The sequence below is a fragment of the Heterodontus francisci genome, chromosome 1 (genome assembly GCF_036365525.1).
Source record: "Heterodontus francisci isolate sHetFra1 chromosome 1, sHetFra1.hap1, whole genome shotgun sequence".
Lineage (NCBI taxonomy): Eukaryota > Metazoa > Chordata > Chondrichthyes > Heterodontiformes > Heterodontidae > Heterodontus > Heterodontus francisci.
Window position 1 is genome coordinate 172,689,319 of NC_090371.1, and position 25,781 is coordinate 172,715,099.

Below are 25,781 nucleotides of genomic sequence, written 5' to 3' on the forward strand. Positions count from 1 at the left end.
GTCGCTGGTCTCGGCTACCTCCCCTTTCTTCTCCTTCTCAGGGATACTATCCTCGCTGCGGAGAAGGTTGCTTGTCTCCTTTCCAGCACCAGACGCCTTCGTCGAACCTTCTCCCGGCCTTTCCTTGGACCTTGCTGCCTGAGCATAACTGAGGCAGCGTTTGGGGCAGGTTTTGTAGAAGTGGCCTGCCCCACCGCACAAGTTGCAACACTTGCTCTGCTTACAGTCCTTGGCCTGATGGCCTTCCTCCTTGCAGTTCTTGCAAACAACCATGCTGCAGTTAGCTGCCACGTGACCAGATTTGCCACAGGTGCAACAAACTCTGGCTGCCCAGCGTAGACTAAGAAGCCTCGACTTCCCCCGATAGCGAAGCTGGAGGGAGGATGGATGATGCCTCTGTTGGCATCGACCTTCAAGGTCACCTCGACCTGCCGCTTGCCGGTCCAAATCCCAAAGGGGTCCTTGACATCAGTGCTGCTGCCGGCCACCTCGACGTACCTGGCGCGAATGGTGAGTCCATCCACCACCGGAACATGGGGGTTGTAGAGGTGAATCGTCATCACCCGGTCACGTTGTGACGGAAGCGTGAAGAGCGGCTCCGCTGTGAGGATCGACAGTGGCGCCCGGTCCCCTTTCTCCTTGAACACCTTCAGGAACTTGATGCATCCCGCCACGTTCCGGAACGTCACGTCGAAGTATCCACTGCTGGGAAAATACTGCAGGCAGAAGATGTCTGTAGCTTGAAATCCACAGCAATCGATGAGGATTTTCTTGATGAAGAAGGTGCGATCGACCGGTGCATCTCCTTCCTTGTCCTTCACCACCGCCCGAGTGGTGTTCCGCACTCCCTGGCCTGAAGCTCGAAGTTTGTTTATAGCCATTTCACTCAAAGCCGACCCAGGATCAAAAGCCACTGATCATGCTTTCTTCTCCACCAAGTAAGTACTGATAAGAACAGATACTACACTTGATCTTAGCCAAAAGGCCGAGAAGCGATAAAATCAAAACACTGCGTCTGCTGGAAATCTGAAATAAAAACAGAAGCACAGAAGAATCACAGAATTGTTACAGTGCAGAAGGCGATCATTCGGCCCATTGTGTCTGCACCGGCTCTCCAAAAGAGCAATTCACTCAATTCCATTCCCCCGCCTTCTCTTGAATGCTTCAATTGAACCTGCCTCCACCACACTCTCGGGCAGTGCATTCCAGACCCTAACCACTTGCTGCGTGAAAAAGTTTTTCCTCATATCACCTTTGCTTCTCTTACTAAATACTTTAAATCTGTGCCTTCGTGTTCTTGATCCTTTTACAAGTGGGAACAGTTTCTATCTACTCTGTCCAGACCCCTCATGATTTTGAATACCTCTATCAAATCACCTCTCAGCCTTCTCTTCAAGGAAAATAGTCCTAACTTCTCCAGTCTGTCTTCATAACTGAAATTCCTCATCGCTGAAATCATTCTCATGAATCTTTTCTGTACTCTCTCCAATGCCCTCACATCTTTCCTAAAGTGTGGCACCCAGAACTGGATGCAGTACTCCAGCTGATGTTAAACTATTGTCTTTTATAAGTTCAACTTCCATAACATAACACAGTGCATCGACCGTTCATCAGAACCTTTAACAGTTCTATTGAAAGGTCACAGTAAAGCCTGGCTACCCGACCCGAACCCGACTACATGTGTTGGGTTCGGGTCGGGTTGAAATTCTGAGTCCAGCATTCGGGCTCGGGTCAGGTCGGGCTGGACACTGCTTCCGGGAAGTCATGGGATCAGGCTTACCCATGATTCCCCACATCTCCAGCTGCAGGAATAGCCTGCTGCCGGAACACATGAAGGAGATTCGTGTCGGGTCGGGTGCAAAATAAAATTAAAGGGCTCGGGTTGGGTTCGGGTTGGCTGTGGTCGGGTCAGGCCCGGCTTGGGTTTTGATTTTATACCCAAGCCAGGCTTTAGGTCACAGACCTGAAACATTAACTCTGCTTCTCTCTGCACAGATGCTGCCAGACCTGCTGAGTATTTCCAGCACTTTCTGTTTATATTTCATTTATTTGGCCTTTCTTATGTTTGGAAATGGACATTTTCCATGGGAATACAAAGTATGAGTAATTTTTCTGCTCAAAAGTAGCTTTTCTTTGAATGAAGCTGAACTGCTAAACCACGTCAGAAATTATATTAGTCATACTGATTACATGCATCCCAACAGTATCTCCGTTGCCCTGGGTTGTAAAGCTGTTTGCATTTGCAGCTTGCTGAAATCATTGTGATTCAGTGTAGGATTTTCTGTTGACTAATTTGCATTTTGTGTTAATCATTTCCATCTGATCTTGTGTTTGCCAGGGCATTTACCACACGGACAGATGTTAGAATCATTGTCTTGTTTTCATTGACTTTTGACAAATCCCAAGATTTAAAGGAAATGAAGTCCTCTGTTTCTCCATATCTCCACATCCTTGCCAATGGTGTTACGTTTCTCTTTGGATGACAAGACAGTATGATCAGCGCACACATATTGGAGCCTCAGATAAGCTTTGGATCACTTATCCGCTCCATGACAAAGATGAGTCTAACATTCATCTTCGTAACATCATCTGATTCTGATCACTCCTCAGCTCATCTGCTGCTGAAACCCTCCTCCATGCCATTGGTGCCTCTATACTTAATTATTCCAATGTCCTCCTTTTCCGGCCTCCCATTTTCCACCCTGCATAAACTTGAGTGCATCCAAAGCTCTGCTGTTTGTATCTTGATTTGATCCAAGTCTCATGCAACCATTATCCAAGTGCTTGCTGATCTGGTTCCCGATCTGACAACATCTCAATTTTAGAAGCTTTATCTTTCCATGGCCTTGCCTGTCCCTTTCTCTGTAACCTCCTTTATCCCAAAACCCTCCGAGGTCTTTGCACTCCTCTGATTCTGGTCTCTTCCGCATTCCTGATTCACAAAGGGTTTTGGCGGGTTGGAAGAAGCCAATGCCGGATTTCAGCAGAAATTTCTCATCCTTGGTGGGCCGGATGGAAACCTTCGGTGGGCTGGATTCTGGCCTGCAGGCCGCATTTTGACAACCCTAATCTACAAGATGCACTGCAGTAATTCGCCACGCTTTCTGCAACAACACTTTTCAAGCATGTGGCCTCTACCACCTAGCACAATAAGGGCAGCAGATACATACACTACCACCTGCAAGTTCCTCTCCAAGTCACATAGCATCTTGACTTGGAATAAATCTGCGCTGCTTCACTGTTGCTGGGTCAAAATTGACTGCAGCTTCCAGAAACCCCACACAAAGTTAAGCTTTGTTTAATGAGATGTAACTGAGTTTCTAACAGTGATCTGAACAATGGATCTGGCCCTGAAAAAAATACTGAAATGTTGCTAAATTTCTGATAATTTACTAGATTTTTTAAAAAGTTTGATATTTCAGCTTCGACCTTAACCCCATGAGTATGACTCAATCTTTATTTTACTCCCTGTAGAAACATTTAAAAAAAGGGATCGATTATCGTGCTTTTCATTTTCTTGTTGGCTGGCTGTGAATATTTTTAACTGTGATTGGATGCTTAGACAGCTTGATAACATCACTGCAGCTGGATGCTGGGAATCCACATTAAACAACGCTACAATGAATTGGACGTTAGGAGAGGCAAAATTCTCACCACAGAGTTCGCTAGATCTCTCAGCACAGCTTTCGTGGAGGCTGGCAGCGATCTGTCACTTCGCCCCTGACCACAAATTATGGGCAATTCTTAGCATTTGTATTCTGTTCTAGCTGGCAGCCTCTTAGTGAACTGTACTGTACCCTTTATTGCCTTAAAATCCCATGTTATGGCCTTATCCACATAATGTCTTGTGAACCTCAACCACCAACCACACACCCTTCCCCATATTCCCCAACCACAATACCTCTGCTCTTGGAATCATAGCATGGTCACAGCCCAGGAGGCAATTAAGCCCATCATGTCTGCCGCTTCTCTACAAGAGTCACTCTGCTAGTTCCACTCCACCACCCTTTCCCCATAGCCCAGCAATTTTTTTTTTCTTTTCAGGTATTTATCCAATTCTCTTTCAAAGCAACCATTCAATCTGCCTCCAGCACACTCTCAGGCATTGCATTCCACTTGCTATCAACTCGCTGCGTAAAAAAGTTTTTCCTCATGTCGCCATTGCTTCTTTTGCCAGTCACCTTATATCAGTATCCTCTGGTTCTCGACCTTTCTGCCAACAGGAACAGTTTTTCCCTATCTATTCTGTCTCGACCCTCATGATTTCCAACACCTCTATCAAATCTCCTCTTGATCTTCTCTTCTCCGAGGAGAACAGCCCCAGTTTCTCCAATCTATCCACGTGACTGAAGTTCCTCATCCCTGGAACCATTCTCGTGAATCTTTTCTGCACCCACTTTTAAGCCTTCCTAAAGTGTGCTGCCCAGAATTGGACACAATTGAGGCTGAATCAATGTTTAATAAATGTTCTTCATAACTTCCTAAAGCCAAGCACACCATATACCTTTTTAACTACTGCCAACTTCAACGATTTGTGCACATATACCCCAAGTCCCTCTGCTGCTGCATCCCCTTTAGAGCTAGACCCTTGATTTTATATTGCTTTTCCTCATTCTTCCTACCAAAACGTATCACTTCACACTACTTTGCATTAAATTCCATCAGCAACCTGTCCTCCCATTCCACCAGCAATGTTTGCTGGAATACTATCACTATCCTCCTCACAGTTCACAATACTTCCAAGTTATACGTCATCTGCACATTTTGAAATTGTGGCCTGTACACCCAAGTCTAGGCCATTAATCTATCAAGAAAAGCAGTGGTCCTAGTACTGACCCCTGGGGAACCCCATTATATACTTTCTTCCGGTCTGAAAAACTGCCATTCACCGCTACTCTCTGTTCCCTGTGATTCATCCAATTGTCTGTTTTATTCCATGGGCTTCAACATTGCTGAGAAGCCTATTATCAGACATCTTTTGGAAGTCCATGCACACCTCACTAACCACATTGCCCTCATCAACCCTCTATGTTACCTCATCAAAAAACTCAATCAAGTACAATTTGCCTTTAACCAATGCAAATTAGCTGCGGATACTGGATATCTGAAACAAAAACAGAAATGTTGGACATACTCTGCAGGTAAGGCAGCATCTGTGGAGAGAGAAACAAAGGTTATCGACCTGAAACTCTGATACAAACAGTGTGAAGGACACAGAGGGGACAAAGTTCTTGAACTGTGTTCAAGAGAACTCTTTTTTAGCAAGCATGTAACAAGCCCAATGAGAGGGGGTGCAATTCTAGATTTAGTCTTCGGTAATGAAGCTGGGCAAGTGGATGTAGTAACAGCGGGTGGTCATTTTGGAAATAGTGATCATAATAGTTTTAGCATAATCATGGAAAATGACAAAGATAAAACAGGAGAAAAGGTTCTAAATTGGGGAAGGCAAATTTTACGAAACTGAGAGGTGACCTGGCAAAAGTGGACGGGATACAGCTACTTGAAGGAAAATCAGTGGCAAACCAGTGGGAAGCATTCAAGAGTGAGATACTACGGGCACAGTGTAGGCATGTCCCCTCAAAGATTAAGGGTGATACTGCCAAATCTAGAGCCCCTTGGTTATCTAAAAACTTACAGGGTAAGTTAAAGCAAATGATGATCACAAATATCTTAATACTTTAGAAAGCCTAGAGGAGTTTAGAAACTGCAGGGGTGAAGTAAGAAAGGAAATTAGAAAAGCAAAGAGAGGGCATAAATAATTATTGGCAGGTAAAATCAAGGAAAACCCGAAGATGTTTTATCAGTACATTAAGAGCAAGAGAATAACTAAGGAAAGGGTAGGGCCTATCAGAGATGTACAAGGGAACTTATGTGTGGATGCAGAAGATGTGGGCAGGGTTCTTAATGAGTTTTTTTGTCTCTGTCTTCACAAAGGAGAGGGTTGTTGCAGACATTGTAGTTAACGAGGAGCAGTGTGGAATATTAGATATGATAATCATAATGAGAGAGGAAGTACTGGAGGGTCTTACATCCCTGAAAGTAGATAAATCGGCAGGACTGAATGGATTGTATCCCAGGTTGTTAAAGGAAGCCAGGGAGGAAATAGCAGATGTGCTGAGGATCATCTTCAAATCCTCAGTAGATACAGGCGAGGTATCAGACGATTGGAGGTCTGCGCACTTGTACCATTGTTTAAAAAGGGTGCGAGGGATAAACCAGGTAATTATAGGCCGGTCAGTCTGACCTCGGTGGTGGGTAAATTGTTAGAATCTATTCTGAGGAATAGGATAAACTGTCACTTAGAAAGGCACAGATTAATCAGGGATAGTCAGCATGGATTTGTTAGGGGAAGGTCATGTCTTACTAACTTAATTGAGCTTTTTGAGGAAGTAACAAGGAGGATTGATGAGGGTAATGCAGTGGATGTGGTTTACATGGATTTTAGTAAGGCATTTGACAAAGTCCCACATGACAGACTGGTCAGTAAAATAAAAGTCCATGGGATACAGGGGAAGGTGGCAGGTTTGTCCAGAATCGGCTCAGTTTCAGGAAACAAAGGGTTGTAGTCGACGAATGTTTTTGCGAATGGAAAGTGATTTCCAGTGGCGTTTCACAGGTCTCAGTGTTGGTCCCTTGCTGTTTGTGGTATATATTAATGATTTGGACTTAAATGTGGGAGGCATAATTGGGAAATTTGCTGGTTACACAAAAAATGGCCATGTAGTTAATAGTGAGGAGGATAGCTGTAGACTCCAGAATGATATCAATGGTTTGGTTGAGTGGGCGGAAAAGTGACAAATGGAATTCAATCCAGAGAAGTGTGAGGTAATGCATTTGGGGAGGGCAAATAAAGCAAGGGAATACACAATAAACGGGAGGATATTGAGAGGAGTTGAAGAAATGAGAGACCTTGGAGTGCATGTCCACAGCTTCCTGAAGGTGGCAGGACTGGTAGATAGTGTAGAAGAAAGCATATAAATTGCTTTCCTTTATTGGCTGAGGTATAGAATACAAAAGTAGGGATGTGGTGCTGGAACTGTATAAAACGCTGGTTCGGCCACAGCTGGAGTATTGCATACAGTTCTGGTCACCACATTACAGAAAGGACATAATTGCTCTGGAGAGAGTACAGAGGAGATTTACAAGAATGTTGCCAGGGCTTGAAAGTTGCAGCTATGAGGAAAGATTGGATAGGCTAGGGTTTTTTTCCCTGAAACTGAGGAGGCTGAGGGGTGACTTGATTGAGATGTACATAATTATGAGGGGCCTAGATAGAGTAGACAGGAAGGACCCGTTTCTCCTGGTGGGGAGGTCAGTTCCCAGGGGACACAGATTTAAGGTGATTGGTAGAAGGATTAGAGGGGACATGAGGAGAAACTTTTTCACCCAGAGGGTGGTGGGTGTCTGGAATTCGCTGCCAGGAATGGTGGTGGAGGCAGAAACCCTTAATTCTTTTAAGAGGTACCTGGACATGCACCTGAAGTGCTGCAACCTGTGGGGCTATGGACCATGTGCTGTACTTTTTCTGTGGTTCTCTGAAATGTTGACTTTCATTGTTCTTTAATCAATAAGTCTTCTGATATTTAACAATAGAAGTGTTGAGATGCAGAGTTTCTCATCTTTGTTTTTAATATCTTTTAAAAGCAAGTGGCTGAAGAAAGTCAGAAACAAGCATTATCTGGCTGCAATTCGAGTCAGAATCAGCACTGCAGTCACACAATGGATTATGCACTTTGTTTGCAGCCATCTCGGACAAAAGGTGCCCTTTGTATATCTGATCATTTCAAATTGTAAGTAATAAATGGCATGAAAAATACATAAGGTAGAATAAATAAATATATCATGAAAAAAAAAGAGTTGTCCTTGACCAGACCAATTCAACTAATTTATACTGGTTATTGAGGAAAAATAGGACATGGAAGCAATTACTTCTGTAATGAGTGAAACACTGGAGTACTTGGAAAATTTCTCAACTTCACAGCATTACAGTTTTACTGTGGTCAGTAATAAGTTGAAGAAGTCCAAGTTTACCCTCTGATGGGGTCTTCCATCACTTGCTTAAATTTGATTTGGGAGACTTCAGGTTCAAATTATGGAACAGTTTGTATCTACTGTTTTGGATCATTGCACCAGTTAGGAAGCCTTGCACCACTTTTCATGTGTGGCCTGGGCTGCCAGCCACTTCCTGCATAGCCCTCATGGCATTCTTTGAGGATAAGGGTGCATGCAGATGTGCCCCTGCGTGCGCCGAAAGATGTTGATTTGGTGCTACCTTGAAGTCGCACAGCCCAACTGGCTGATGTGATGCCAGGATGCCAAATTTGGGCAACAAATGTACAGGCAACAAATTTGTTGTTCACTCGAAAAAATAAGCATGAAGCTGCAAGATGGGCCCTGCATGAATGGCTAAACACCCTAATTGCAGGTAAAATAATTTTTTTTGAAGTTTTTCTGTTGCAAAGTGGTGTGTTTTGGAGGTGTTGTGATAAGTTCTTGAAATGGCCAGAGTGTGTTGCCACATCCTCATGGGGAGAGTGGGTGGGGGGGGGGGTGGCAGGGCAGTATGTATGTAACCTGTCTGCATGAAGGCTGCAGCAGCTAGGGGGTGGCCCTGGCGGTGCCCCTTATTCTGCCTGATGAAAGGGAGATGGAGCAGAGGCTGCGGAGAGGGCAACCTCTGTGCTATTCCCTCTGCCAATTAGGAGTTGGACTCTTCCAAGCTCCTCATCAGTGACGGGAGGCTGTCTGGCAGACCAGCCAGTGTGCCCAGAATCTCGCTGTGTGGCCAATTCAGCACATTCCTGTATGCCACCCAATTGAGGTCCTCATCTGAGTCCTCTGCAACAGTACTCATCTGCAATCTCGCTTTCACTTGAGCTGACACATGAATTCGTGCCTGGATAATTCATCATGTGCAGATCCCAACTCTGTACTCACCTCCAAGGTACATGCAGTGCCAATATCAGAGCTGGTGGCTGTGAGTGTCAGATCAAGTGACAGGGTCTCTTTAGTAGTGCTGTGCTGTTGCTCTCTTTCCTGCTGCTAGGGCTTCTGTGGCTGGGTAGGCAGCAGTTCTTAGGTGCCTGAAAGCAGGAACCCAGGAGGGGAAGGTTGGTGTGAGGGAAGGAGAGTGGGATGGGAAGCAAGAGGACCATTGTCACACCATCTTCAGCTTGTTTGTCATGCCAGATAGCAGGGCCATAAGACAGGGAGATGCCACCATCTCAGCGGCGTCTGATGCCACAGGGCTTGTCATAGCCGGTCCCATGATGCTGAGAGCCATGTCCTCTATAGGGCTTTGGAGATGCAGGTGCCCTTGTCCCTCGCCGGTTCTGCTCTGCTCCCTTCTATTGTGCACCACCTTGTCCAGCATGAGAGAGAGAGTGGAATTTTAATGATTATGTAGCACTGTGTTTGAGTGATATGCCTGCCACAGCTGAATAGCTGGGGGTACATGTAGGCAGTGAGAGGTGGGTGTGAGGCTGGCAGCATTGGTAAGGGTGTGATGGTGAGGTGGAGTATCTAGATGTTAGGTGTGAGTCCTGAGTGCCAGGGATTGCAGCTGGTTGAGTGATGAAGCTATGGTGCATTGAGCAGTGAGAGAGGTTGGTGATGTAGTGGGTAGGGGATGTCATGTGAAGATGCATTCACTGATGGTGACCACCTGTGTGAGGTAATTCGACTTCTTGTGGCACTGCTGCCAGATCCTCGGGGGGTGCAGGGGTGGCCCTCCAAGTGACAGCCACTGGCAATGTTAGCCCAGCTGGCCCACTAGGAAGGAGGTCTGTTCCAGGAGGCTGCAGATATCAGCAAAAAATTGTCATGAAAGCATGAGGTCTCCAGCGGTACTGGTGTTCAGGCGTGTTGAGAAAGTTGATTCCCTCTGCCTGTAGACCTCATGTGTTGGGGGGGTCTCACCTCCTTGGAACAGGATCTCTGTGTCATTTCCCTCAGCCCTGGGGAGTGGCAGGTAACTGAGGAGAAGGCAGCTGTGCTGCTGTTGGTGTTGATGTTGCCGCACCTCTTGTTCTTCATCAAGGTGAGTAAAGTGCTGGACAGGTGAACTGACTTCCAAGAAGTTGGCAATCACCTATCATGCACTGACAACACTCTCTGGGAGGAGTGCAGAGCCTCTCACCTGACCATGACTGGAGCTCTTCAGGTTTGCTGAAGGTTTGCTTCCCAGCCTGTCATTTCACTGAAGAAACAATCCCCGTTACACATTCATCTGGTTGAACCTGCTGACAGCTTGGGAAATGGGTGCAGTAGCTGTTAATACCAGAATGGTTGGTTCAAATAGCAGTTAATTACCTATTTGCATATGACAATTAATTACCTGACAACTCCCTGCTTGCCTTCAATCCTGCCCCGGTGAAACTTAGAAGATGGCAGGATGATGTTGGAATCCCGACTAGACGTCACTGTTAGGGGATTTAACTTGTTACAGGCACCAAAACCCACCTCCTCTTGGCCATTAGAATCGACTCTAATGTCCCTCCCGGTTGTCAGTCAGAGAGAAGTTTGACTGTGCTGTGAGTACAGGTAGTGTTTCTTTCCACATCCAACTGAACACCCTAGTAATGGGCAAACTAAAAAGAAGCCGAGAGCAGACCTGGAGCTAGTAAAGTATAGAGCAACTGGAGTACTGCATCCAGTTCTGGTCGTAAGTTCGCAGATGACATGAAAATTGGTGTTGTAAATAGTGAGGAGGATAGCCTTAGATTACTGGACGATTTAAGAGCAGTGGTAAATGGAATTCAATCCTGTGAAGTGTGAGGTGATGCATTTTGGGAGGACTAACAAGGCAAGGGAATATACAATGGATGGTAGGGACCCTAGAAAGTACAGAGGGTCAGAGGGACCTTGGTGTTCTTGTCCATAGATCACTGAAGGCAGCAGTACAGGTAGATAAGTTGGTTAGAAAGGCATATGGGATACTTGCCTTTAATAGCCGAGGCATATAACGTAAGAGCTGGGAGGTTATGATGGAGCTATATAAAACACTAGTTTGGGCACCGCTGGAGAACTATGTACAGTTCTGGTCGCCACACTACAGGAAGGATTGCTCTGGAGAGGGTGCAGAGGAGATTCACCAGGATGTTGCCTGGGTTGGAGCATTTCAGCTATGAACAGAGACTGGATAAGCTAGGGTTGTTCTCCTTAGAGCAGAGAAGGCTGAGGGGGGACCTGATTGAGGTATACAGAATTATGAGGGGTGTAGATCGGAAGAAACTTTTTCCCTTCGCGGAGGTGTCAATGACCAGGGGGCATAGATTTAAGGTCAGGTGCAGGAGGTTTAGAGGGGATTTGAGGAAAAAAATTTCACCCAGAGGGTGGTTGGAATCTGGAACACACTGCCTGAAGGGGTGGTAGAGGCAGAAACCCTCAAAAAATTAAGAAGTATTTAGATGAGCACTTGAAATGCTATAGTACACAAGGCTACGGGCCAAGTGTTGGAAAATGGGATTAGAATAGATAGGCTTGATGGCCGGCGCGGACACGGTGGGCCGATGGGCCTGTTTCTGTGCTGTATAACTCTATGACTATATGACTCTATTGCACTTTAGGAAGGATATCAGGGCCCTTGAAAGGGTGCAGAGGAGATTTACCAGAAGAGTTCCAGAGATAGGGGATTTTAGCTACAAATTTAGGTTGGAGAAGCTGAGGTTGTTCTCCTTGGTGCAAAGGAGATTGAGGAGCGATAGAGTTGTTTGTATAAGATTATGACAGGTTTAGATAAGGTACAAGGTGACACAGATTTAAGGCTTTGGGCGAGCAATGCAGGGGGTATGTGAAAAAGAACTTTTTTACGCAGTGGTAATGACCTGGAACTTGCTAGTGGTGGAAACAGAGACGATGAAAGATTTCAAAAGGAAATTAGATAGGCACTTGAGAGAAATAAACTTGCAGAGCTATGGGGATAGAGCAGGGGAATGGGACTGATTGGAATTCTCCACAGAGAGCTGGCATGGATTCGATGGGCCACATGGCCTTTTTCTGTGTCGTTATGATTCTGTGTAGGAATTCAACAAATCAACAGTAATTGCATATCTTGGAACCCATCTGTCTGAAAATAGGGCCCCTTGGGTCATCAAGCAAATACTTTCTGATCTGTGTATGGACCTGAAAGAGGATGCGATCGTGAATTCCTACACTGCTACTCCTGATGAAAGTGGCCATTTCTATGCTACTTGTGCTTTTGAGATTGCAGCTAGAGTGATTTCTAACACCAAAAACAGCAAGGCCATAATGGTGGTACCGGATACCCACAATGCCCTATGCTGCTAAAACTGCTCTATTCTTTGAGCAGAGTGTCATGTATACACACAAGTTGGCTGAGGGAGCAGCTGCCCAGAGTCAGAAAGGAAATGGGGAAAAAATAAACTGCAGCAGCCGCCAGCCGAGCTTGACTTTATTTCTCCCAGGTTTCTCATGGAAGTCTCTGTGAATCAATTCTTTATTCCAGGGGACTCCTGGACAATCCAGGGTAGTTGACAACCCTATCTTTGACCTGGCTTCATGGATCAAAGTTCATCCAGTTTTTGTCAAGTGATCCTTGACACCAAGTGAGAGTCTACCATAGCGTGGCATTTAGAGGGGCAGAGGTGCCAGAAGATTGGCATATTGGCAGAGTAAGTGCAGCCAGGTGGTGGGAGCTGAAGCCAGTACAAAGCCCTGTGCCTCTATGGAGGGGACCTCAGGGCTGTTAATGCTGCCTTTCTTTTTACTTGTTCATTGGGATGTGGGCATTGCTGGCTAGGCCAGCATTTATTACCCATCCCTAATTGCCCTTGAGAAGGTGGCGGTGAGCTGCCTTCTTGAACTGCTGCAGTCCTTGGGGCTTTTTAAAAAAATTCTTGCAGCTGTGCAAAAAAACTTAAAGGTGCCATGCATTGAATAAGCTGTGCAAAACAAAGGAAATTTAGAGGAAATGCTGGCAGACAGTACTGAGCACTTCAATACAACTGAGCAACTTGCTCGGCCCCTTCAGAGGGAAGCTAAGAGGCAATCACTTTGGGACAGGAGCAACATAGAGACCAGACCGGGTAAAGGCGACAGCTTTCATTACCTAGAGGACATTAGTGAAGCAGCTGATTTTCTATGACATTTTACAGTACCACAGTACCATCACCCATTTACTGATGCCAGCTTTTACTTTCCTGATTTTAAAAAATTGAATTCAGATTCTCAAATTGCAGTGGTGGGATTTCAATTTGCATTCTCTGGATTACTTGTCTAGTAACAACCACTACATCACCCAACCCAGTACTTCAAGCCCCAACTGCCTTCCACCCAAGGTAGCCCCGTGGAGTGGTGGTATAATGGGTGATAGGGAAACCTGCCAGGGATCTCGTTTCCCACCCCCCCCCCCCCCCCCCACCTCCATACCATCACCACCACCATTTGCATTACGGGCATGGATGAGCAGCTAGTGGTGGTCCTGGCAATGGTGAGAAGAGGGGACTGTGGGAAAGTAGTGTTGCAGTAGCAGGCCTCACTGGTAAATTTTCTATCATTCTTTGCCGCTATCCTGCCCCATTTTAAATAGAATTCAGCCTGCATGCATCAGCAGTTTAACATTGAGTTTATCATTTTATTCTTCCTGTTCTACCTATTTGTTTTTCCCCTTTGCTTGTAATTCTGTAAATAATAAAATCCATTTTTGACGTCTCACTTGAATATTAGCTGATGCTGCATGTAGCTGGATTAATATCTGAAAACAATTTAGACTGTACAATTTTCTTGTAGTCAGAATCCCTGGAATTTGGCAATGACGACAAAGGCATTGAAAGATGCACAAAAGGCCAGGATGGAAGAATCAAAATTCCTAACCGAGATAAAATTGTTTAATAATTGCTCACTCAGACATGTGGAAAAGGTGGAAAAGCCCAGGATTCCTTTGCAAAGTAAGTTACAGAACTCTTCTGGATTGTTCCTGATATTAATAAATACATATATAAATACATTAATAAATACAATTAATAAATACAATCTGCCCTGCCACCTTCAATGATTTGTGCACATATACTCCACAGGTCCCTCTGCTCCTGCACCCCTTTTAGATTTGTATCCTTTATTGTATATTGCCTTTCCTCATTCTTTCCTTCACACTTTTCCTCATTAACTTTCATCTGCCCGTTCCGTCACCAGCCTATGTTCTCTTAAAGTCTATCACTATCCTGCTCTCAATTCACAATACTTCCAAGTTTTGTGTCATCTGCAAATTTTGAAACTGTGCCTTGCACACCCAAGCCTAGGTCATTAATATAAAGAAAAGCAGTGGTCCTAATACCGACCTGACCATATACCTTCTTCCAGTCCAAGAATCAACTGTTCACCACTACTGTTTCCTGTCACTCAGCCAACTTTATATCCATGCTGCCACTGTCCCTTGTAATCCATGGGCTTCAGCTTTGCTGACAAGCCTGTAATATGGCACTTCATCAAATGCCTTTTGGAAGTCCATGTAAACCTCATCAGCCCTCTCTGTTATCTGTTATTTCATCGATAAAGTCAATCAAATTAGTTAAACATGATTTGCATTCACAAATCCATGCTGGCTCTCCTTAATTAATCTACATTTGTCCAAGCGACTGTTAATTTTGTCCCAGTTTATCGTTTCTAAAAGCTTTCCTGAGGTACAACTGACTGGCCTGTAGTTCCTGGGTTATCCTTATCCTTCTTTTTGAATAAGGGTCTAACATTTGCAATTCTACAGTCCTCTGGCACCACCAATGTATCTAAGGAGGATTGAAAGATTATGGCCCTTGCCTCTGCAATTTCCACCCTTGCTTTCCTCACGTGCATCTGATCCGCTTTTGCTAAAGGCCTGCTCAGATTGGGGGAAAAGAACCCGACCCGAACCCGACCGAACCACAGTGGACCCGAGCCTGGCCCAGCCCGAGTGCCTCCAATTTTGCCCCATGCCCAACCCGACCCGACCCGAGCTCGAACCTGACCCAACCCGACCTTAACTTTACTTACCTTCCGACTCGGAACCTCCAGGAAGCTGCAGCATGTGCGTGATGACGTCATAGAGGCCTCACTCGCTCACTGCGCAGACTCCGTTTCCCTGCTTGACGTCCCGGACTTCCAGCTCAGGTAAGTTTTTTAAAAAATTTTAATACTTACCAGCAGAGCCCTTACCATGTGTGTCCGGCCCGACCCGACCCAAACCTGTTACATGTCGTCGGGTTTGGGTCGGGTAGCAGGCCTTTAGCTCCTGGTGACTTATCAACTTCTAAGTAATAGTCAGCAAAAGGGATTTGAATAATTACTTGAAGGAGATAATATTGCAGGGACATGGGGAAAGAGTGGGGGTAGGGGACTAACTGGATTGCTCTTCAAGAGAACTGGCATAGACTCGATAGGCGGAATGACCTCCTCTGTTCTGTACTATTCTATGATTCCAGTGGTCAGAAATTTTTGTGCAGCCTAACCAGTGGTTCTGTTGGGGGTTGATGACCTTGCCTGGTTTATTTTCTCTCCTCTTTAATTATACAAGTGTGTGCTGCTGTTGGTTTGCTACTTCACATGCTGTCAGATCTCCAATGATGACTGGAGCCATCATGCATCCTGTCTCCAATTCACAGGCCTCCCCACCACCCCCAACTGGATCTGGGCAGGCATGGGCATACCAGTTCGCTGTCTCTTGGGCCTCCAGATAGTACTTGAGATCCACTTCCCAGGCTTGATTCCTGCTGTCCTCAATATTCAACTGCTGGTTTACTGGCAAAGATAACACATTGCTAGTCAGCTGCACGGATCATTTGCCAAAAAAGGAGGGGCGAGTCCTCCTGCCACCTCCGGATCCTCAAATAGAAAAAGACAGGCAGAAAAAGACTAACTGGTCCATCAAGTCCTGTTATGACTCGGCCACACAGTACCAAATATTCCCCAACCCCATCAGCCATGAAATCTCCTGGGAGAGGAAAAATAACAGATATAAAAAAATCTAGGGCATTTCAGGAAAAAATTATTTCTGGGAAATTCCGCTCGGACTCCTGAAGTTGGTTGAGAATGAGTTTCAGGAGATAACCATGACTACGAAGTACAGTACATTGCATAACATTGATATAGAGAGGGCAGGCATTGAGGTCCTATGATCAGATTTTCAGGAGTTGGGAGAAGGTTTAAAAAGTAGGCCCTCAATGGTCTCTGGATTACTCCAAGTGCTGCGTGCTAGCAGGAGTAGAAATAGGAAGATGGAGTGAATCAATAAGTGGCTTGAGGCATGGTTCAGATTTGTGGGGCATTGGGACCGCTCTGGGGCAGGAGGCACCTATTCAAAAGGGACTGGTTGCGCTTCAACAGGATTGGGACCAGTGTCCTCGCAGGGAGGTTCACTAGTGTGACTGGGGAGGGTTAAATTAAATCGGTGGGGGATGGGCACCAGCTTATAGAAGTTGAAGAGGAAAAGGGTGCATAAAGGAGTGAGAGTGGTGGAGAGTACTACAGAAGGAGGTTGTATCATATTAGACAGGAGCAGGAATAGGAATACAAAGATGGGTTTAGAATGCACGTATGTAAACACAAAAAGTGTTGTGAATAAGGTTGGTATCGCCACGTGGAAACATGGCTTAAAAATGGTGAGGACTGAGCGCTTAATATTCAAGGATACAAAGTGTTCTGAAAAGATAGGGAAGGAAGGAAGGGAGGTGGCGTGGCATTACTGATTTAGAAAGACATTGTAGTGTTGGAAAGAGGTGTCCTTGAGGACACAAGAACAGAATCCTGTTGGTTAGAGCTGAGAAGCAAGAAAGGTATGGTGGCACTAGTGGGGATATTCTATAGGCCTTCGCATAGCGAGAGAGAGGAGCAAATCTGAAGGGAAATCAGAGATGTGTAAGAACTATAGAGTGGTAATATTGGGGAACTTTAATTAATCAAATAGCCATTGGGATAATGTTATAGTAAAGGGTAAGGAAGGGGAGGAATTTCTGCAATATACTCAGGAGAACTTCCTTGACCAGTATGGTCCAACTAGGAAGGAGGCATTTCTGGATCTGGTGCTGGGGAATGAGGTGGGCCAAGTGGACCAAGTGTCTGTGGGGGAGCACTTGAGTAAGAGTGATCATCATATTATAAGATTTAGATTAGTAATAGAGAAGAGAAAGGAACAATCTAAAGTAGAACTTCGAAATTGGAAGAGGGCTAATTTCAATGGGATGCAAAGGGATCTAGCCAGGGTAAAATGGAACCAAAGATTGACAGGAAAAACTGTTACGGAGCAATAGGTAATCTTTAAGGAGGAGATGTTTCATGTACAGGCTAGGTACATTCCAAGAAGGATGAAAAGTAGGGGAAGCAAAGACAGGGTTCCATGAATGGTGATGGAGATAGAGAATATGATGAAACAAAAAAAAGGATGTATGATGCATGTCAGGTGAATTCTTCAAGTGAGAACCAGGCCAAATACAATAAGTTGACAGGGGAGGTGAAGTGGAAAGTATGACTGGTAAAGAGAGAATATGAGAATAGAATGGCAGTCAACATAAAAGGGAACCCAAAAATCTCCTACCAGCATGTAAATAGTAACTGGGTAGTAATGGGTGGGATGCGGCTTATTATGAACAAAGAGGGTGATATATGCTTAGAAGTGCTGGGCAAGGCTAGAATACTTAATGAGTACTTTGTATAAGTGTTTATTAAGGAATAGGATGCTGACAAAATATCGGTTGAAGCGAGATTGGTGGGCATGAAAATTGATAGGCAGGATGTACTGGGAAGGCTAGCTATGCTTAGACTGGATAAGTTGCCTGGTCTAAATGGCATTTATCCCAGGTTGTTAAAGGAAGTGGGGGTGGAGATAGCAGAAGGGCTTGTCATACTCTTCTAAATTTATTAGATATGAGTGAGGTGCCAGAAAAGGTGTAAGGGCATTCCTAGTAACTACAGGCCAGTTAGTTTAACATCAGTGATGGGTAAGATTTTAGAAACGATAATCAGGGAAAAAAATGAACAGGCATTTGGAGAGCTTTTAGTTAATTAAGGAGAGCCAGCACGGATTTGTAAAAGACCAATCGTGCTTGACTAATCTAATTGAATATTCTGAAGAAGTAGCAGAGAAAGTTGATGAAAGGAATGCATTGGATGTTGTCAATATGGATTTTACGAAAGCGTTTGACAAAGTACCACATAAAGGCTAGTTAGCAAAATCAATGCTTATGGAATAGATGGGTCAGTGTCAGCTTGGATTAAAAAATTGGCTTAAGGGACAGTAAGCAGCACGTCGTGGTAAGTAGTTGTTTTTCAGACTCGAGGATGGTAGTCAGTGGTGTTCCCTAAAGTTCAGTGCTGGGACCACTGCTTTTTCTAGTATGTATAAATGACTTGGATATTGGAATACAGAGCAAAATTTCAAAATTTGCTGCTGAAACCAAACTGAGGGATTATAGCTACAAGGTTAGGTTGGAGAAATTGGGGTTGTTCGCCTTGGAGCAAAGGAGATTGAAGGGAGATTTGATAGAGTTGGAAAAGATTATGATCGGCTTAGATAAGGTAGACAAAGAAAAGTTGTTCCCATTAGCTGATGGTACAAGACTAGGGAACACAGATTTAAGGTTTTGGGCAAGAGATGCAGGGGGATGTGAGGAAAAACTTTACACAGTGAGTGGTAATGACGTGGAACTTGCTGCCAACAAGGGTGGTGGAAGGGGAGATGATCAATGATTTCAAAAGGAAATTGGATGGGAATTTGAGGGAAATAAACTTACAGGGCTAAGGGGATGGAGCCGGAGAATGGAAAAGACTGGATTGCTCTGCAGAAAGCTGGTCAAATGCCCTATTTCTATACTGTAATGACTTTCTTGCGAGTACATTTTATATGCAGTGATATCAGCCTGCAGGAATCTGACTGTCTCCCTTTTGAACATTTGAGGAACGTGTGTACCCTCTGCAAACACCAACAATTATTCAATGATCCTCTGATGTCTTACCTAGAGCTATATTTTTTTATTTTTTCATGTAACGTGGGTGTTGTTGCTGGCAGGCCAGCATTTTTGCCCATCCCCAATTGTCCTTGACAACTGAGTGGCTTGCTAGACCATTCAGAGGGCAGTTAAGAGTCATTCACATTGCTATTGGTCTGGAGTCACATTTAAGCCAGACCTTTCCTACAGGACTTTAGTGAACCAGATGGGTTTTTATGCCAATTGATAGTTTCAGTAATGGTGTCATAAAACTAGCTTTCAATTCCAGATTTTTAAAAATTAATTGCATTTTTTTTATTAATTGAATTTAACTTCCATCAGCTGCTGTGGTGGGATTTGAACCCATGTCCCATGGGCATTAGCCTGGGCCTCTAGATTAGTAGTTCAGTGACATTACCACTATGCCACCATCATCTTCCATATGCTTACATAACAAATGTGCATGCCCCCTCTGGAATAATTTGTTCAGTGTTCTCCATTTCTTTTTAATACTTCAGTCAAGTCTTTGTTTTTGGTGGTATTAGGTGAGAGAGGAACGTTGACCAGGACCCTGGGAAAATTCCCTACTCCCTTTCAAGTAGTACCATGGAAGTATTACTGTTCATCTGACTGGGTGGGTTGAATCTTAGGTTAATATCTCATGTGAAAGATGGAACTTCAAGCACTCTTCATTTAGAAACATAGAAAACTTACAGCACAGATGGTGGCCATTCGGCCCATCATGTCTGTGTCAACTAAAAAAGAGCTACCTAGCCTAATTCCACGTTCCACCTCTTGGTCCGTAACCCTGTAGCTGACGGAACTTCAAGTCCATATCCACGTATTTTTAAAATGCAGTGAGGATTTATGCCCTAGGCAGCGAGCTCCATGCCCACACCATTCTCTGGGTTAAAAGATTTCTCCTCAAATCCTCTCTAATTCTTCTATCAATCCTTTTAAATCAATGCCCCCTGGTTATTGACCTCTCTGCTAAGGAAAATAGATCCTTCTATCCACTCGATCATGGCTCTTCATAATTCTATACCCCTCAATTAAATTTAATTAAATACATTTAGTTAAAATAAATTACTCTCTTCATAATTGTAACTATGATCCTGATAATCCAAGCCAACATTTGTGAGTGTGATGATGGGTAATTAGATAAGGAATTTCTGAGATCCACACTCAACTCCAGGCAATGCCATTAACGCTTTCGAGAACTTTCTTCAGCAGCATCAATTCCCTCTACTTAAGAGTTGTTCTGGTCTGCCGTTCCATTATATCGTTTGCTTCATCCAATGCTTTAACAAAAAATGTTGTTCTTCCTTTCAGATGTCAAGGGAGAAATCTTAGTACCCAGTATCCTTCTGGATCCTTATTCCTTTTACTTTCCTCTGATCCCAATCCTCCTTCCAATCTCACACTTTGTCGAGTTTTCAGTATCTCCTCTGACCTGCCACTCTCTGACCCCGAACAATCAGTCTTTAGCCAAGGCCTTAGCTTCAATCCTTTAAAATGCCCTTTGTCATTTTAATCACACCTGCCTTCCGCTCTATCACAGACCTTGCTTTAGTTGTTTACCCTTTTCCCTGGTTTTGTACTTGCTTTTAAACTGTTAAATCTTTAACTTGTTTTAAATGTAGTTGTGCAACAGCTAATGTTTATGCTTCAGTGAACGGTGGAAATTCCCTAACACAGACTGTATTTCCCCCACTGTGAGATATTTACAATATGTGATTCAGTGCCACAACAATGAGGAGAAAAGGGAATAACATTTGGAATAAATGGTCACTTTTTTTTTTATGGCATTCTCTGTCACCACCGTCACATTCCTGTACACTACTCCAAGACCCTAGGTTGCCTCTCCCATTACGTGAATGTCCTGTGTTCCCACTCCCAATTCTCCTAGAATTATAAAATTCCTTCTGAGTTGTACAATTAAACTCTGAAACACATCCAATATCCCTGAATCCCCCTTCAATTTTTGAAAATGAATCTTCCAGTTAAATGCGATGTGGTAGAAATTAATCTATATACACAAAGTAACTGTTCTAATACCAATTACTTCCAGATTTTCTTGCATAGATCCTGCTTTATTCTAAACAATGATAAATAAACATTCAACACAATGGAGCAATCAGGTTGAAAAACCTTCACCGGGCTTTGTGGTGGCACAGGCATCAGTGACCTCTGCTCCTGACCCCACCAGAGTATCCAGTGTCAGACCTGATCCACATGCAAGTGATAGTTTCCCTACCGCTATAGGTGGAGGGGCGGTGGTCAGAAAGGTCGTGCAGGCAAATCACTCTTCAGCCAGGCTCCAAACCTTTTAATAAAGACAAAATACTGCAGATGTTGGAAATCTGAAATAAAAACAGGAAATGCTGGAAATACTCAGCAGGTCTGGCAGCATCTGTACAGAGAGGAGCAGAGTTAACGTTTCAGGTCAGAACCCTTCTTCAGAACTGACAAATATTAGAAATGTAAAAGGTTTTAAGCAATTAAAGCGGGGGTGGGGCAAGAGATAACAAAGGAGAAGGTGTTGATAGGACAAGGTCACAGAGAATAACTGACCAGAAGGTCATGGAACAAAGGCGAAAGGTATGTTAATGGCATGCTGAAAGACAAAGTGTTAGTACAGAGAGGGTGTGAATGACTGTAAAGTACAAAGCACTCCAAGCAAAAACATGAAAAAAACACACTAAAGAAACCAAAACAGTGGGTAAGCACAGTGGAAACAAACTAAACAAACTGAAGAACCTAAAATAAAATAACCAAATAAAAAGGAAAACGAAAAAAAGAAATAGCTAAGCATAAAAAGGGGGACCCCGTCATGCTCTGAAAAAGTGTTGTGAATAAGGTTGGTATCGCCACGTGGGAATATGATGTAATATCAATAATGGAAACATGGCTTTAAAATGGTGAGGACTGAGCGCTTAATATTCAAGGATACAAAGTGGTCTGAAAAGATAGGGAAGGGGAAAAAGGAAGGTGGCGTGGCATTACTGATTTAGAAAGACATTGTAGTGTTGGAAAGAGGTGTCCTTGAGGACGCAGGAACAGAATCCAGTTGGTTAGAGCTGAGAAGCAAGAAAGGTATGGTAGCGCTAGTGGGGATATTCTATAGGCCTTCGCATAGTGAGAGAGAGAGAAGCAATTCTGAAGGGAAATCAGAGAACTCAGAGTGTAAGAACTATAGAGTGGTAATATTGGGGAACTTTAATTAATCAAATATCAGAGCGTGACGGGGTCCCACTTTTTATGCTTAGTTATTCTTTTTTTCCTTTTTATTTGGTTATTTTATTTTAGGTTTTTCAGTTTGTTTAGTTTGTTTCCACTGTGCTTACCCACTGTTTTGGTTTCTTTAATGTGTTTTCTTTATGTTTAGTTTAGAGATACAGCACTGAAACAGGCCCTTCGGCCCACCGAGTCTGTGCCGACCATCAACCACCCATTTATACTAATCCTACACTAATTCCATATTCCTACCACATCCCCGCTTGTCCCCCTATATTTCCCTACCACCTACCTATACTAGGGGCAATTGCTAATGGCCAATTTACCTATCAACCTGCAAGTCTTTGGCATGTGGGAGGAAACCGGAGCACCCGGAGGAAACCCACGCAGACACAGGGAGAACTTGCAAACTCCACACAGGCAGTACCCAGAATTGAACCTGGGTCACTGGAGCTGTGAGGCTGCGGTGCTAACCACTGCGCCACTGTGCCGCCCTAATGTTTGTGCTTGGAGTGCTTTGTGCTTTACAGTTATTCATACCCTATCTGTACTAACACTTTGTCTTTCAGCACACCATTAACATACCGTTCGCCGTTGTTCCATGACCTTCTGGTCAGTTATTCTCTGTGACCTTGTCCTATCAACACCTTCTCCTTTGTTATCTCTTGCCCCAACCCCGCTTTACTTGCTTAAAACCTTTTACATTTCTAATATTTGTCAGTTCTGTAGAAGGGCCTCTGACCTGAAACGTTAACTCAGCTTCTCTCTCCACAGATGCTGCCAGACTGCTGAGTATTTCCAGCACTTCTTTGTTTTTATTCCAAACCTTTTAAGATAGCTGCCTAGTTGCCCTCTTTTATTTTAGCTCATGTAGCCAGAATTCTTCTGAGGGTTTGGGCTTGTACTGCATGTGAGCTTCACTTGTGCTGATGAGCAGACCTGTATGCAGAACTCCTTTTTGGCTGGTGGTTGTGGACCTAGCAGACTGCTGTCCAAAAAGAACTGCTGGAACATTTCAAGACCCAAAGAAGGTAGTCACTTTCTTCTGGGCTCCATCTCTTGCAGCTTTCCCCCTCTCAGATCCTCTTTTCAGATAAAGGCTGAGCAAAGGGCCTATGGCCACTTCTTCTGGATAACCCTCCAAGTGGGAGGTTGCCCAGTGGAATAACACTAAATGAGGTGGAAGAGCTGGTTGCTTCCCCTTGTTTCTCCCCCCCCCCCCCCCCACCCCTGCACCCCTCCACCACAGACAGATAGACAGACACACAGACTTGTATGGTTGTGCCTAATGTGGGTAAAGGGATTAAATTCCCTTGAAGGATGTCCCAGAAAATCCCTGGAAATTGTAAATGGTCAACACACCCCTTTTGTGTTCTGCTTTTCACCTGGAAACTGAGCATTCTTCTGGGGCAGAGCTGAATAAAAAAAGAACACATTTGAATGACTCATTGGTGCATGACAGTGTCATGAAGTTGTTGTGAAAATGAATCGGGTTCCTAAGATGTATAGCTAGGACAAGTAAATATAAAGCTAGAAGTACAATCATGACTTCGTACAAGGCCTTGGTCCCGTCGCATCTAGATTACTGTGTCCAATTTTGGCCTCCTTGCATAGGGAATGATATCAAGACTCTGGAACAGGTTCAAAGGAAGATCACTTGATTGATATCTTGTTTAAGGGCCCTTAGTTATCAGGACAGATTTGGAGAACTCAGGCTTTTTACTTTGAAAAGTGTTGATTTTAAGGGGATATGTTTGCAGTCTTAAAATAATGAAGGGATTAAATTCTGTCCATCTAGATAAGTTATTTGAGTTGAATAGGCAGAGATGGATTAAGGGGCATTAGTGTAAGTTACTAAAGTGTTGAGTTAGGTTAGATGCCAAGACAGCCATCTTTTTGCAGAGTTATCAATCTTTGAATTGGTTACCAGTATATGTGGTGAATGTGGATTTGCTACAAGCTTTCAAAAGGAAGATAGCCGAGTTCCTGCAATTGGATGATATCCTGAGTTATCGAAGGTAGGTAGGTTTGCTGAGATGTGTGATATCAGTCACTGTGGTCTCTTTCACACACTATGGTCTCTTTGCTTGATTGCCTTCAAGGGTCGATAAGGAACTGAGCAAAGGTTTTTTCAGATTATTAATCCATATTTTTTCAGTTTTCTTCTGGCTCTCCCAGGAGATTTTAACTGTTGGAAGACAGAGGGAGATGGAGTTGATGGTGTGTGTAGATTACAACACATCAAGATGGGACAGGCTTGATGGACGAGCTGTTTTATTTCTGTTTTCTTTGACATGTTCGTAAAAGGCCAGAGCATTGGTCCGGTGGTGATTGGGGAGCTGGGAGAAGAGGATTCTGATAGTGTGGCGTAGCTAGCCTGTTTATCCTGTTAAAGCAGTGGAGAACAGCAAAACATGATAATAACCTGTCACCTAAGGAGCACAGTTACATCTTGGTAGTGATTAGATTAGATTAGAGATACAGCACTGAAACAGGCCCTTCGGCCCACCGAGTCTGTGCCGAACATCAACCACCCATTTATACTAATCCTACACTAATCCCATATTCCTACCAAACATCCCCACCTGTCCCTATATTTCCCTACCACCTACCTATACTAGTGACAATTTATAATGGCCAATTTACCTATCAACCTGCAAGTCTTTTGGCTTGTGGGAGGAAACTGGAGCACCGGGAGAAAACCCACGCAGACACAGGGAGAACTTGCAAACTCCACACAGGCAGTACCCGGAATCGAACCCGGGTCCCTGGAGCTGTGAGGCTGCGGTGCTAACCACTGCGCCACTGTGCCGCCCCACAGTGTCATTGATCATTGGCACAATTTGTGTCACCAAGTCATAGTGTTTGTAAAACGTTTTTAAAGAGGCAATTGTTTCTTTGAGTATGTAGGATTTGATTTCAGCTCCAACCGGTTCTGCTTTTCAGGTGATTTGAGGTGTGTTGTAGTAGATGGCTTTATATCCAGTGACTGATAATAGTGCAGGCATGATGGGCAATACTGAGAACATATCCAAATGTAACTGGAAACATTTGTTTTATTATCAGCGATTGAAACCGAAAGAACCATTAACACCCTGAGACTGAAGAAGATTTTCGAAATGCGGAACAGACAGTGGATTGAATCCCCACCAGTAGCTGGAGAGGGGACAGTCACAAGACAGCCAAAATAAAAAAACAAAGTGAAGGAGAGTAACACTGCTGGAAACAAATGAACTACATACACGGCTTTAGTGAGTTGGCCCTTAGATTTTTGATGCCTTTACTGGAGCTGGAGAAGGACGAGCAGTCTCGAGGCAGAGCAGCTCTTCTAGCTGCAGATTCTTAACTGAACCAGCTGCTGTTTTAACTTTGTTTTGTATGTTTGGCTATTTTCCTCAATAAAACCCAGTACTAAGCTTGATTCCATGGCCTTTGATTCAGAGGCAAGACTGCTACCACTGAGCTTAAATTGTGACCTACCCAAATTCAACTTCATTTTGAGTGCAACATCTTGTCTTCATGGGCTGAATTTTACGTTGGGTGGATGAGAGGTGGCCACCGATGTACACGTTGGTGGTGGACCCGCTTCCGCCCAGCCTGGGGATCCGTCCCGCATTTTACGGGTCCCCGGGC

The 25,781-nt window shown here is 44.2% G+C and overlaps 1 long non-coding RNA gene and 1 pseudogene across 2 annotated transcripts in view; one reads left to right on the top strand and one right to left on the bottom strand.

Moving 5' to 3' along the window:
* LOC137349223 (uncharacterized) overlaps positions 1–25,560 on the top strand; it is a 30,559-nt gene extending 4,999 nt beyond the window's left edge. For both annotated transcript variants that reach the window (XR_010969306.1, XR_010969302.1), the window contains exons 2-4: positions 7,645–7,790; positions 13,750–13,907; positions 25,215–25,560. This is a non-coding gene — a long non-coding RNA (uncharacterized lncRNA). The remainder of the gene's footprint in view (positions 1–7,644; positions 7,791–13,749; positions 13,908–25,214) is intronic.
* On the bottom strand, positions 863–997 carry LOC137377771 (U2 spliceosomal RNA; annotated as a pseudogene).
* Positions 25,561–25,781: the final 221 nt, after the last annotated feature.